Consider the following 15,082-nt stretch of genomic DNA (forward strand, 5'->3'; position numbering starts at 1 on the left):
CCCACCCACTCCTGGTTTCTCTCCCACTTGGGCTTTCTCGCTGAGGGCAGTAGGCACTTGGCAGCCTGCAGTAGATCCTCTCCTTCCTCTTTTCTGCAGCCAGGCAGCCCTTCGGTTTGCCCCCGAATGGCTCCCTAGACCGTTATCCTAGGTTCTCCATCCCTCTCGCCAGGCCGCCTCCACTTGCGCTGTCGCTCTTCCCTGTGTGTGTCTCTCTCTGCCTCTCTCGGTCTCTCTGTATCTCTCCCGCTGACTCTGCCTGCCTCTCTCTCTCTCTCTGGTCGGGAGCTTCTGGAGCTCCCCTCCGAGCGAACCTTCTGCTGCCAGCAGATAACATCACGATCCTGCCTGGGAGGAGAGATTTATAAGTTCTCTCTGAACCACGTGTTTGCCTTCAACGAAGTGACGTGCTAGGATTACAGTCAGAAGTCCTCTCGTTTACTTAGACCACGAGCTCTCCCTGAACCGTTGAGGGGGTGTGGAAATGAGGACGGCTGTGGGGAAGGGAGGGAGGAGGTGGTGTGCGCCCTGACAACAGTGATTTATGGTATTTACTTTATATAGTCATTTTGGACCCGTCTGGTGAAGGACATGCGATCAAACCTCCCATTTTTACTTCGTGTGGCTCGCTCGCTCACAGCCTCCCAGTTGGGATCACTTGCTCTAGAATGGAAGTCTTCCCTCCTGTATTGTACACACACACAACACACACACACACACACACACACACACTCTCCCACTCCCTCTCTCTCATGCAAATGAGCATCAAACAGTTGACTCTGGGCCAGGCCAGCCCTGAGATAGGTCATCCAAGCTCCACCTCCTAGCTTTTTGGTGGCATCATTTTCTGAGATTCCACAGCACCGTGCTGGTACCTCTATCCTAAAGCTTATTTTATTATGGTTTGTTGTTTACAGCCTAGCTCTGCATTTGACTGTGAACGGCTGAAAACAGAGCTCCCTCTTTTGCCCCTGGAGAATGAATTGTATTTATTTTACTGTTTGAATGAATGGCTCTTCTTAACTTGCTGCCTAAGCCACATCTTGACATGGCCTCCTCTTCACCTTGTTCCCCAGCTAGACTTTAGCAAAAATCAACTCCATTCTTTCCACAGCATATATCCGGAAGCTGGGATTTTTTTAAGTGTTTGATGTCGCTGTTATACACTACTCATAACTTGACATTTTCTATTTCAACCTAGTCCAAATTAGATAAATACAAAAATAATTCTTGCCCCTGTTCACTTTTCCCTTTTTCTTTTCTTTTACCTTTAGTTACCCAAAGTCAACATTTTCATTTCATCATGACGGTCGCCATACCGACTAGACAGATGATTTAAACTGGAAACTCTGTTGAGTTTTCCCCCAAACTCAAAGCCACTATATCACTCCCTAGTTCAGATATTCCTTTTATTATAGAAAGGTCACAAGGAGCTTTCTCTAACTGTTGGAATTTACACTTTCCATGTGTATGGGGCCTATACCATTAGTAAATAGAGGGGTAAATAGTTACGATAACAGTAGCTAACACATAGTACACTTAGTAACATGAGGCAGATCGACAGATGTGTATATATGTATATATATATATGGTCATTTAATCTTCACAACAACATTCTAAAGTAGGTATTATTATTATCATCTCTATTTTGCAGATGAGGAGACTGCGGTACAGAGAGGTTAAGTCCCTTGTTCAAGACCATAGTAAGATGGATTTTGCAATCAGAATGTACTGTCTATGTTCTTATCCACTACGTATTTCTAAGAAGCACTGGTACCAGAATATGTCTGACAAACAGGGATCGTGTGGTGAAGTTAAGCTTGAGAGATACTGGGTACTCTATTGCCTTCTTACAGATCCACAGTTTCCATCATGTTAAAGGCTCTGAGAATCTTACAGAAAATAAAACTGTTTAACCCTTTTAACCCAGCATATCCTGAACTCCCTTGAACATGGGATTTTTTCCTATGAAAACACATCAGAAAACTCTGGAATAAAGGAATTGTTCCAACCAACTTCTGAATAATTCTGAAAATTATGTGTACATCAGCATTAGCACGTTCCTTTCCTGGAGGTCACTTTCAAATTGAAGCAACTTGAAAGCAGTTAGACAACCAGTTACAACTCCAATAGCCAAAGCAAAATATACTCAAGAGGTGCTGCTATGGGGCTAGTAGTTTCACCAAGTTGTCATCCCTTTTGAGTTGAGTTTGAGAACTGCACTAATCTAGCTATACACAAAGGGGAAAAGTGACTGTTCCTACACATGGGGCAATTACAGGACATAAAGCAGGAGCTACTGAGTGAAGATCTGGCTTTGGAAGGCGGCTGGTAACCTTAGGCACCATGCTCCGCCAAGGACATAGGCTCATTCTCCCCTCAAATTAGGGAGACTACCTTCTAGATATAAACACAAACGTACCTGAGGTTAAGTGGATTCAGATTAGAGTGTGGATAGAGCAGCAAAAGTCCATCTCCATCACTGCTAGGAAAGCAATCTAAGCCATTAATCCTTCTGACAACCCCCTTCCCAACGTAAACACACACACTTTTGCCCATGGTATTTAGTCTGATGAACACGTACTGCTTACTTTACAACCCCTCAGACTCCTGGCCTGTTCATAAGAGGCTACTTTTAATTTCCCCAAAGCCCAGGAAGCGAGGACAGGGGAAGGGATGGTAAACTCTTCTAGTGTGGCTGAGGAGAGTGACTTGAGTGTAGCAGGAGAGGAGGCGCCCCTTTCTACCTCTCAGGTGAGCAATACTTTGAAGATGCAACAGGTAAGACTTCAAGAGCTGTCCCCCGGGTTTACCAAAGCCATGCGGTAAAAGGGGATTTCACCCACACAGGCCATCCTGATTAGCTCAAGGAGGCAGGTGAGCATAGTGTAAAAGGGGCAGGTTCCAGACTCAAGTTTTCTTGGGTTCAAATATCCATTGCTTTCTGGCTTTGTGATCCTGGCTAAGTTACTCAGACACTTGTGTTAGTTTCTTCATCTATGAAATGGGCATAACACATAGTACCAACAAAGTTAAGATTACTGTGAGGATTAAATGACACAAGGTACCAAGAGAGTTTCTAACACAACCTGGCACTTAAATATATGCCCATTAAATGTTAGTGACCGTTCTTGTATCCTCTCACTTCTTCGTATCTGTCAGCTCTTTCTCCAACATAAATAGGATGAAAAAGCCAGGGAAGATGCTAATTAGAATTTGCTTCATGGTTATGCCTCCTAGCAGTTTCTGTAAGTTCATGCTCATTGTTATTTTAAACATTAGGGTATTTTGCCCCTACTAATTGTAGGAAGAAAGGGCAAGAAGATACACTTTTGGTGAATAGAACTCTAAATGATTATCAAAATCCAGTTAAGTCCAAATTCCAGTTTAACACCCTAAAATGGAATTCTTTGTTTTCCAGATCAGTGGGAGAGGGTATAGCTGTTTCCACCGCTAGCCCTTCTCTGCTCATTAATGGGTACATTCACTTAAGTAATGTGCAGGTCCTACAAGAGCCTAAACAAATGCTTGATACCAAAACAACTACTCATCCCTGTCCCTGAGTTTTACCCCTAAGGATCACAGACAAGAGTTTATAATGTAATAGGTCCTTCCTAAGTCTGGTGAAAGAAAAACTTCATTTGTAACAATTTTGAAAGCTTTCCACAATGGTTTCAAGCCTCAAAAACCAGGAGGTGGGGAAAAGAAATATACAGAGCTACTGTAATTGATTACATTTTACTCTGGATAGTTACACTTGAGAAAGGCAAAGTAACCCTTTAATGTGAAAATATACCAAAAGCCTTTTAAGTTCTTACTTGTAATTTTATCTTTGATACCACAATTCAAAAACAATGTTTGGTCCATAACACAATTTTGTCTCATGTTCTGTATGCATTTTTATGCAAGTTTCTGCTCTCAGAATAATGAAATGAAAATGTTTAGTGATTTCCACAAGAGAAATCATCCAAATATTGTTTCCATTCTGTATCTATATAGGTTTACCCAAGAAAGAAGTGATAAAGGACAAAGGATGGCACACTGGCAGGGAGGAAAAGGCTGAAAGAGATCCCAGGTGGTGAAAGATAAAGGGGTGAACTCAGGAGACAGGGAAAAGCAGACGTATCAGTAGGTTATGAGGTTTTAAAGTGATAAACTCCTCACACTTTGATGATACACTGTGGGAACACTGATCTTACCCTTTGGAATTGCGATTAGTTGATGGACTACTTACTGCTGGTGGCCTTGGGGCCCTTCTACCTCTATATTTTCAGCTCCGTGAGATTTCCAACAGGGGGCAACCTCCGGAGGCCTGGATACTGTCACCGCCTACTGAAATCAGCCAGAGATTCTGGTTTCTTACCCCCGGTGAAATTCAGCCACTAAAATAGCACTTGGTGATTGATATAAATAAATGAACATTATGGGGACAGCTGTCTTACACTAAAATATGGAGACATGCTTGATAAAATGCTAATGCTGATCAAAAGAAGCCAGCAGCAGAGTTTTCCTTAGTTTTTAGGGCAGGGTTTGACACTTGCCTTTACAGAATCTCTGCTCCTACCTCACTGACCCCACCAGCCCAGCAGTCCCCAGATACTTCTCAAAGCAAGAGACTGGAATTAGGTTGCCGGGGAGAAAGGGAGACAGAGAAGTATGAACAAAGTAAAAATTCAAAGATGAGGAAGGATAAGAGAAAAACATAATGATGTTATAATTAAAATGAGTATGACAACATAAAGTGGAATTTTTATCTTTTTAAGATATATAGTCTTTAAATGAATTTGTCATCATTTCAGTGGGCTTCACAGATTGTGGAAAATTCTGAACGTGTAAATTTCCATGAGCAAAGTTACCAACCTCTATTTCAAACAACCTTGCCTTTCTGCTGCCTCAATTATCCTGCAATTAAAAAATGAAAATAAAACAAAAACCAACAGGCAATAGCGATTGCAGATAAAAAGAAAACCTGGATGTAGTTTTTTTTAATGTTAGAAGGAAAAACTAGTAAATACGTATTTTAAAAAGCAAAGTGTAAGTATACTTTTAATATGTATTTTAGAAAGCAAAGCTGTATCGGTGGTTATGATTTGTAAAAGTGGAGACTGAGGGCCACAAAGTTTTCCTGATGTTTGTTTCAAGTCTTAGAAAAGAAAGTTAGTTCTTACATCTAGGGCGACCATATAATTTATCCCACAAACCTGAGCACTTTCAAGAGTGAAGAGGATGCCTTTCATCAATACACAGGACACCAGGGGGTAAACCAGGACTGTCCCAGATTGTCACCCTAAAATGAAGCCACTTTCCAATCGGAATCTGTAACAATACATCAATTAACTTTTCACCTTTTCTCAGTTCAGTATGATATATATATAGTGAGTATTTCCAAGCCTTTTTTTTCTTTGCCTATGCTACCGATTCTAATAGTCACTATCAGAGCTATAATTTGAAAATACCTGTACGATTTTTAGCATTTATATAAACATGCACCACCCGCACAATGAAGCTCCTGAGAGGCGCCTGGTCAAGATTCTTCTGAGCTCCATGAAAGCCCATCCCCCACACAGACAGGAAGAGGAGGAGGAAGATGAAAATGGGGATTAACAAGTATTTCATGTATTCTGGGTACAGCCAAATTCATTTTTAAATTTTGGAAAGTGAACAATAGATAAAAGAATCTGAAAGGTAAAAGTAAAGTGTCCTCTTCCCTTTTTAGTGCACAGAATGAACAGAATGTTTCTGTCATTTGCTGCTTCCGGGTCACCTAATACTGACTTTTTACATGTTGATCTTTCCTGTTTAGTAAACAGTGAAGGCTGCAACAAAACCAGTGACACCTGGGAAGTTAACGTCACCTACAGTTCTGGTTTCTTTTTAGATTATTTCAGTTATCTCTCTGTCTTTTCAAGTACAAAGGCAGTATCTTTACAGTCAGTATCAAATGGCAAGCTGTTTACCATAAACCAAAGAAATAAATCCATAAATGGGAGTGTGCTATGACCCAGAGACTTCAGCAATACACAAAAATGATTTTGGCTACCTGGTTATTAGAGATAAGCTTTTGTTTTTTAAGAGGTCTTTGTTAATTAAGTTACTTAAGGTCACTAGACAACATATTGTTGCAAGGTCAATCTGGTTATTTGACCAGTTATAACGGTTAAATGGAATCGATATCCTGGTTGTACTGATTGTTCAGAAACTAGTCCCCCCGCCTGGTGTGAGGGCTGGAGGGGAATCGTTTAATTCAATGATAGCCTAAATCGTGCCACCTAGAGGAGAAAAGTGGTATGTCCTACAGCTTCCTATTTGGAGAAAACTAACATACTCAATTTCCCTGGGTATTTTCATCACAGCCTATTAAACAATGATACAATGTCATCGGGCTGTAAATTTTTTTTTAACTGTAATTAACTTTCACCTCAAGAATATTTTCCATTGACTTTTTTTCCCCAGAGGAAAAATAAAGTGTTAGTTACTTGTTATCTCCTAGCCAATAACATTCTAAACTAAAATCTAGTCTTCATTTTTATAAAGCATAATTTGAATATCTAAATTCTTAATAGCAAAAATGTCAGCACTTACACTTTTATGAGCCATCTAATGTCATTAAGTAACAACCAGAGCTATGGGCAATATATTGTATCTTAGTATAAAAGGAGCTAGTCATGTTCCAATAGACAAAACTATTGGGCACTACTCCAGTACTTAGTAGTACTTCCATTTCTGCAGCATCAAGATAATTTAACAGCAAAGTTTTAATTATCAGACATACTCAAACAAGATCTATAATAAATTCTCCAACAGTACACTGTATAATAAACTGACAGTAGCAACCAAAATAAAGCCTGAGCTGACAAGCTACCTTTTTTTTTTTTTTTTCCTTGCGTTATGCGGGCCTCTCACTGTTGTGGCCTCTCCCATTTGCGGAGCACAGGCTCCGGACGCGCAGGCTCAGCGGCCATGGCTCACGGGCCCAGCCGCTCCGCGGCATGTGGGATCCTCCCGAAAAGGGGCACGAACCCGCGTCTCCTGCATCGGCAGGCGGACTCTCAAGCACTGCGCCACCAGGGAAGCCCTGACAAGCTACCTTTAAATTGCTAGTGCCAGGAAAATGTTCACCTTTTGATACGTGCCGTAGGTTCGTGTCATGAGTAAATGAGACTAAAAAATGTAATATGCCTATTTATTTTTCCCAGATCAAAGTGTAATTTCTAGAATCTCATTTTCTATAAGACCTTAATAATTTCTAGAATGTCATTTTCTATACAACATTAGTATCACCTACAATGTGAGGAATCACTGGAGCTTGACTGGAGCTTGGACTCAACTGTATTAATAACTGTGAACTTGGGCAAGTTATTGAACCCATTGCCTGTTTCCTCAACTATATGTTGGGGACAATAACAGCACCTACTTCACAGGGTCATAGGAAGACTGACTGGATGAGTTAAGGGCATTATAAACTGTTAAATACTATCTGGCACACAATAATTACTGTATAAACGTTTGCTGTTCTTATGACTTGCTCTGGTCCAACTTATACTTGACTGGTTGATGGGCCGACCTTCATGCAGTCATCAATTGCACCTCTCCATTTCAACCCCTTGGAGTGTTCTATTAAGACAGTATTTAGAGTTTTGGTTCTGGAACAGCTGAAGTAGACAGTAAATATATTTTAATTTCTCATTAAAGGTCAGGACCTTGGTACTCAGTGTGAACTGGACTTTTCAGGCTGTCAAAAATTATTTTCTTAAAAAAAGAATGCAAAAAAAAAAGAATGTATTATGTTCTTCTATTCATCTAATGAATTTTTGGCATTCGAAACTTTTACTTATGCTATCCATAATTTTTTACATTTTCAGTCTACATGCAATTCTTGACACGTGATTTCACCAGTCTTCACGCCATCATGTTAAATGGTAGCACAAAAGTGGAAGTACCACAGCTGACATCTGTGTGTGTCCTCAAGTCACTGAACTTGTATGTTGTCTAGAATTCGTTGTTATTAAAAATAATGCTATTATACTGTTCACACAGCATTTTCTGTAATTAGGATCTTTTCCTGAGGGTTTCTAGAAGTAGAATTACTGGGTGAACACAAATTTTACTATCTGCCAGACTTTAAACTTTTCTGGGAGGAACTCATTATCTAGAAGAGGAACGTTTATGATTACAGAGATCAGAAATGAATAACAAATCTACATGCACAGCATCTAAACCTCCAAATACATAATACTGTTTCCTGAGACCCTCCCTACTACATAGTAGGCACTGTGCTAGACAGACGCTGTGCACGCATTGTTCCAATCCCTCCAATATACACAAACATATCCCTGTGCCTGAGGTACATGCTAGCCTTAAAAAGTTTTAAGACATTTTTGCAACGACACATGGCTTAATGTGAGTCCAGACTGAACTCTGAACTCAGTTCTGATTCCAAAATTTTGCCTTCTGTCATCTAACAACGAATACTGATATTTCTAAAAATATTCCATGTAAATATAACTTCATTTATCATTAAAAAGTGTACTTGGGAGTCCTCATAAGGACCAAAATATGGCAGCTGTGCCACGCAATAGATATTCCTATCATTCCTACCATTTGTAGAGAAGGATAATGTCACCTTGAACCTTTTGGACTCTGAGCTTTTACTATTTATAATACACTTAAGGGATCCCAGTGTCATTGTACAAAGACAAATATGTAGAAACAGCCCTGATGTTGTGCTTGGTACTACTCAGTATTTCAGGGTAACTGCTGTGTCTGGCTGCCTGGCTGATGTTTTGAGAGCTGATGTCAATCCCTTGTTTATGTCCATCCCACGGGAGTGGATCCATTTTTACCAAAGACTGAAGTCTGGCTCTGCGAGCACGCAGAGGCAACTGTCTAGAAGCCTCAGGGTGAATCAACAGCTGCAAGGCCACCCACACAAAAGGACACGGCTCTCAGCTGTCTCTCCATTCAGAGCCCCAGTTGGTCTTGACCCCATACAAATTTGGTGTTGCTGCTTTGATGTTTATGAACCGATTGCATTAAAGACGCAGGGTAACGATTCTGGGGTTAGAGAAACTGTTCTTTATACAAATGTGGTTTAACACCTCATCATTTTAAACTGGCTGTACTAACAACGCTCATGGTGCTCTTTGTTTTCCGGGTTTTTTGCCCAAATCTGCAACCTCCATTTGCTCTGGCAGGATGTCGAGTGTGTGCTGGGATAGATCGGAGCTGCTAGATACCTCGGGAGCCCTGCCACTCAAGGCGCTTCCTCAGGAAACCTCCCAAACAAGGAGGCTCCCGACAGAAGTCCCCAGCGCTGGAATTCACTGGCTTAGATGGCACCTGCTGTCTGCTGCTCTGACAGTTCTCAGCATGTCCCTTTAGTGCATAACAAACCTATTGTTTCACAGTACAGCACTGAGACTTAAAGTTTAGTGTGTTCATTCTGAAAGCTGCAGGTGGTACTACTAAAAAAGCAAATGCTATGTGTCATAAACAGTGGCCTAACATGTAAGGACAATAGTTATACCTCAGGAAATAATTATAAAGCAACTTAATATCACTTTTTAAAAATACAAATAGTGAAAAAGACATCAACCATAATTTAGTCAATAAAAATCACACCAGTATTTGTATATACTTAAATTGTATCAGTAAATGTTTATGTAACAATTCAAGATAGACTTATGATTCCAAAATTTATTGATAGTTTATTAGACTAAATATATGCTCTGTGACTTTATTCTCTTCTTAGGGAGACAGACCACCACTAGCCATGTGCAGCTTTTAAAATCTGAAGTAATTAAGTAAAATGAAAAACCCAGCTTCTTTGTATCCCTAGCCTCACTGGAGATGCTCCATAGCCACTTGTGCTACCACATTGGACAGTGGAGATATATTTCCATCATCACAGAAAGTCCTACCGGACAGTGGTGATGTAGAGACTAAAATTATAAGGAATCAGGCCCACTTCTCTAACATATACCCTTGTTTAACTACTCGAATGAAAACCAAAGAGCATTTGACAGGAAGCTAAATATATACTCCGGCTATGGTGGAGGGGTGGGTGAATGAGGTGAGCAGTGTTGGACCAGATGTTGCTAACAAAGCAAAATGAAACATATTTTGTAACTCTGTCTCTGAGGACAACTCTTCTGAATACAAAGGTTTCATCACACACCTAGATAAATAGCCCTAAATCATAACTCCCTGAAAGTATGCTCAGTAGACCACATGAAAAATATGAATGTGTTTCTAAGCTACAAAACATCCTTTAGAGAATCTAAAATTGTTTAAGAATTGCTGGACGATATCTTCAAACTACAAAATTCTGATTAGATTTATTACAACTCTTAGTATTTTGTTAACCACCAATCACTGCTCTAAATGTCCTGTCACCTATCTCAGACACCATTTTACTTCCAAATCTGTTCATTGGTCCTCCTGATTGATATATTTAATCAAGTTCTGAAAAGCTCACACAGGGAAAAAATTTACCAGGAGGCCTACCTTTGCTGCAATAGTCAGTAAGATTCATCTACCCAGCTGGCCAAAATTCAGACTTCTGCTTTCTTGGGGAAGGAATGAGAGAGCGTTCTGTAGGCATGGAAGAGTTCTCTCTCCCTTTTCCAAAATTTGTTCTAACTGCCAATTCACCTCAAACAGTCTTCGCACTCATAATATCTGCAGGACTCAACAGACTCACTACCTATCACAGACATACTGAGCGGAGACAAACATCAGTCATGTTGATCCTAATAGATAAATTTAAGGAAGGAGCAGTATGAACTCTGCTTCCTTCAACTGAAAACCGTTTCCAAGTAGAAATGAACTTAACATCGACAGAGTACCGACAAATTAACCTCTTCACACCCCTAGACAAGCTTCATTATTCTAGGACTCCTATTACTGTACAATTACTGTACAATTCTGTTACAATAGTTTTTAAATGTACAACTTAGATTCCACTATAATAGTTTTTTAAAAGGTTATCTTTTAACAAACATTTTTTAAGTCATGGCACATAACTGATTTATTTCAAGTTATCACTGTTAATCCAAAGTGCCACACAATCCAAATCATACAGTGGGCACGTACTGCAGGAAGTCGACTTTAAAAAGGAACAGGAGATTTGACTTTTTGATTTTTTACAGGAGCAAAATTACCCCTTATTTTGCCATAAACAATATCACTCAAATGATTCTAGTACAGTTCCTGGAACAGGTGCTCAATTAATGCCAGATAAATGCTTCACTTAACTTTCTAATTCTAGTAGGAAATCTAAGTCAAGAATCAATGGTAGGGCTTCCCTGGTGGCGCAGTAGTTAAGAATCTGCCTGCCAATGCAGGGGACACGGGTTCAAGCCCTGGTCTGGGAAGATTCCACATGCCGCAGAGCAACTAAGCCCATGCGTCACAACTACTGAGCCTGCGCTCTAGAGCCCGCAAGCCACAACTACTGAGCCCACGTGTCACAACTACTGAAGCCTGCGTGCCTACAGCCTGTGCTCTGCAACAAGAGAAGCCATGACAATGAGAAGCCCGCACACCACAACAAGTAGCCCCCGCTCGCTGCAACTAGAGAGCCCGCGCACAGCAACGAAGACCCAACGCAGCCAAAAACAAAAAAACAATTTATTAAAAAAAAGAATCAACGGTAGCTAAATTTATTTCACATCTAAGTTAAAAATGTACCATTTGCTATTTTATGCATTGCTGTGGACTGAATTTTTGATCCCCCGCCTTCCACAATTCATATGTAGAAGCTCTGTTCCTAATATGATAATATTGGAGGTGGAGCCCTTTAGGAGGCAATCAGGTCATGAGGCCCTTATAAAAGAGACACTGGGAAAGACGATCTCTCTCTCTCTCCCTCAAGTAGACACAGCAAGAAGTCAGTTGTCTACAGACCAGGAGGAGGGTGCTCATCAGATCTGCCAGCACCTTGATCTTGGACTTCCCAGCCTCCAGAACCATGAAAATAAATGTTTGTTGTTCTTCCCACCCAGTCTATGGTATCTGGTATAATGTCCTGGACTAAGACACACACACACACACACACTCACACACACATGCACACTTCCTTAAGAAATTACAAACGTTAAAAAGTATCTACTGATTTTTCAAATGTTTTAAAAGTGAAATTCACGTGGCATAAATATATCACTATACTAAGTGCAATAACCGTACTCTGTGATCATTAAAAAAACTGAAAAACTAAAACTTCCATCCCATTTCACTTATGACTCTTTTATATTATATAATTTTATATTAATATAATTTATATATATTAAAATTAGTATAATATAATTTTATATTAATAAACATTTATAATAAAATAAGTAAATCCGTATAGGGAAGAAACAAGTTATCCAAAAGATGTAATATCAACTTACTTATTTGACCTCCTCCTATCTCTTCTAAATATTTATGCTCTATGATGAGTCCTTTATAGGCATTCTCTCAGGCCTTACAAGGTCCTCAGTTTGTCCATGTTTCTGTTCACACTTCAACCTTAGGACTTCTCTGCTGTTATATGTTAACTGGGACATCTTTAGGTGTCTAGAAACTGCAATTAAATGGCTTTATGGTTAAGTAATGTATTTACATGTCCTAAAGACCAGCACGGGAGGAAGGATTAGTTTAGTTGGCAGCCACTTAATATTAAGTATGTTCATATGTGCAAAACACAGTGACTGAAAAGCCTTTTTCCAAAATTTAAACATTCCCTTTCACCCACTTATTCATATTATAAAAGACAAAATATTTTAAAGGATTGGACTTACCCTCAAATAAATCTTCCAGAACTTCCTATGGAGTCATTTCAGGTTCTAAGTAGTGAAAGCGAGCCTTTGAATTAGTCCATCCAAAGCGTTTCCAAGATATATTTTTCAACGAGTAGAATAATACTTAATCTATGTAGAAGTCTAGGTAACTTGAAAATAAATTCAGTATTCTAACTTAAAGTACTAAACTACTGTAACGATTCTAAGTTATTGTCAGTCTATAACAGGTATTAATTTTGTGAGATTTCAACTCCTAAAAGCAAAAAATAAGCAATACTAAACTATGCTAATACTGAGAACATTCACCCTAGCCATCTGAATATCCTGATAAGGGAATAAGATAATACCTAGGTACTGGTTACCTGGTTACTATTTTCCATTGTTCTTTTTAAACAAACAAAAATAAAATCTTTTTATTACTCTATTACCCTAAATAGTTACCAAAAATAAAATCCAAATATTGTTATTTTTAGATAACTACGGGGGAGAGGGGTATAGTAATGCTGTTCTTTCTCTTTTCCCTCCTTAAAGAAGTCAAAGACAATACCAGAAGTTAGGTGCAGAATAATTTATCTGACTGATGTCCGAATTTAAATGTTGTAGGGGGACTTCCCAGGTGGCACAGTGGTTAAGAATCTGCCTGCCAATTCAGGGGACACAGGTTCAAGCCCTGGTCCAGGAAGATCCCACATGCCGCAGAACAACTAAGCCCATGCGCCACAACTACTGAGCCTGCACTCTAGAGCCTGCGAGCCACCAACTACTGAAGCCTGCACCCCTAGAGCCTGTGTTCCGCCAAAAAGAGAAGCCACCACAATGAGAAGCCCGCGCACCACAACAAAGAGTAGCCCCTGCTCGCCACAACTAGAGAAAGCCCGCATGCAGCAACGAAGACCCAACGCAGCCAAAAATAAATAAATAAATAAATTTTTAAAATAAATAAATAAATAAATGTTGTAGGTAAAATATTTAGGGTAGAGATGACAGAGCCAGATTATTTAAAACATCTCTCTAAAGATACAGAGTTTTTAAAATAATATGCTCATCCTTAGATTCATATATGGTGGTATTTTGCTTAAATATTTGATTGCCAATATGCAGAAATATTAATACATATAAAACATCCTAGCTTTATGATAAAAATTATTTCACGTGATTTACATATGCTTTACACCTTCTAACACAAGTGATTTTTTTTTTCTTATAGCAGCAACTCAATTTTATTCTGGAATAAAATGATTTCTGAAAGAAGAAAATCTGCCAATATTCTCTTCCTTCCTTTCAGTTTGAAAATCTTGCACAATTTTTCTAAATTAAACTAATGACTATATGATAAGTTTATGTTAAAAAACAACTTTTTTACTAAACAAGAGGTTATTTACCCATTTCTATCACCTGATGTCCTATTCAGAATAATTTTTGCAAAGCTTTAATATGATTCAGAAACAGATTAATAGCAGAAAAAAAAAGTAAAATCTTTAATTCTGAGAAGATAAAAGTTTTTAGGTGCTGCAAATTTGTTTTTCAAAATTACGTGTGAGGTTGTATTGAAATATTTATCTGTGTTAAGTTATACTGAGATGTTTAGCATGCTCACGTTACTACTGAGGACTAGTTGTTCACATTTACTTATATTACACTCACAAAATAGCAGTTCTATAATTTAAGAAGACACTAAATTTCAAAAGTTTGGATACATACAAAAATGTACTTTGAGCTCTGCTGGTTTAATCATTTGATATCTTAGATGTACACCTTCCTTTAGGATAACAAATAACAGGCCATGGACTAATTTAACTTTGGTTACATAATACTTGTAACACTCAAATGGGTTTGCAAATATAAATGTCTCTGCTCTAGCACAGTTTTGAGGGGAGGATTATCCTTCGATATATAACAGATGCAAGCATGTGCAATTTGGTAGTAGGAAGGAACTATTTTTACTATGGAAAGATGGAGTAAGGGATGGACCCTTTTAAAAAAGAACAGATCACTTTTATTAAATAATTCCCCTACAAAGTTTGCATCTTAGGCCCAGTTTCACAGAAATTTTGGAATGATATTAAATAGCCCTGCTTTCTCTTCTCTTTCTGTTTAACACCTAGATTCTGAAAGTCATCCAATTTAATAATCTTTAAGACAACTATAAGAAATCAAGTCTCAAATCAGATGCAGTATCTGATGCAGACTATCTGTTGTCTAACTACCATTTCACTGGTCAGCCAGTCCATAAAAAAAGAATTTAAGCTAACTCAAATATTTAGGGAAAATAAGAGAAACTAGAACATGTCAAATATGCT

Source organism: Lipotes vexillifer, unplaced genomic scaffold, assembly GCF_000442215.2.
Source record: "Lipotes vexillifer unplaced genomic scaffold, Lipotes_vexillifer_v1.1 scaffold566, whole genome shotgun sequence".
NCBI classification, from domain to species: Eukaryota; Metazoa; Chordata; class Mammalia; order Artiodactyla; family Lipotidae; genus Lipotes; species Lipotes vexillifer.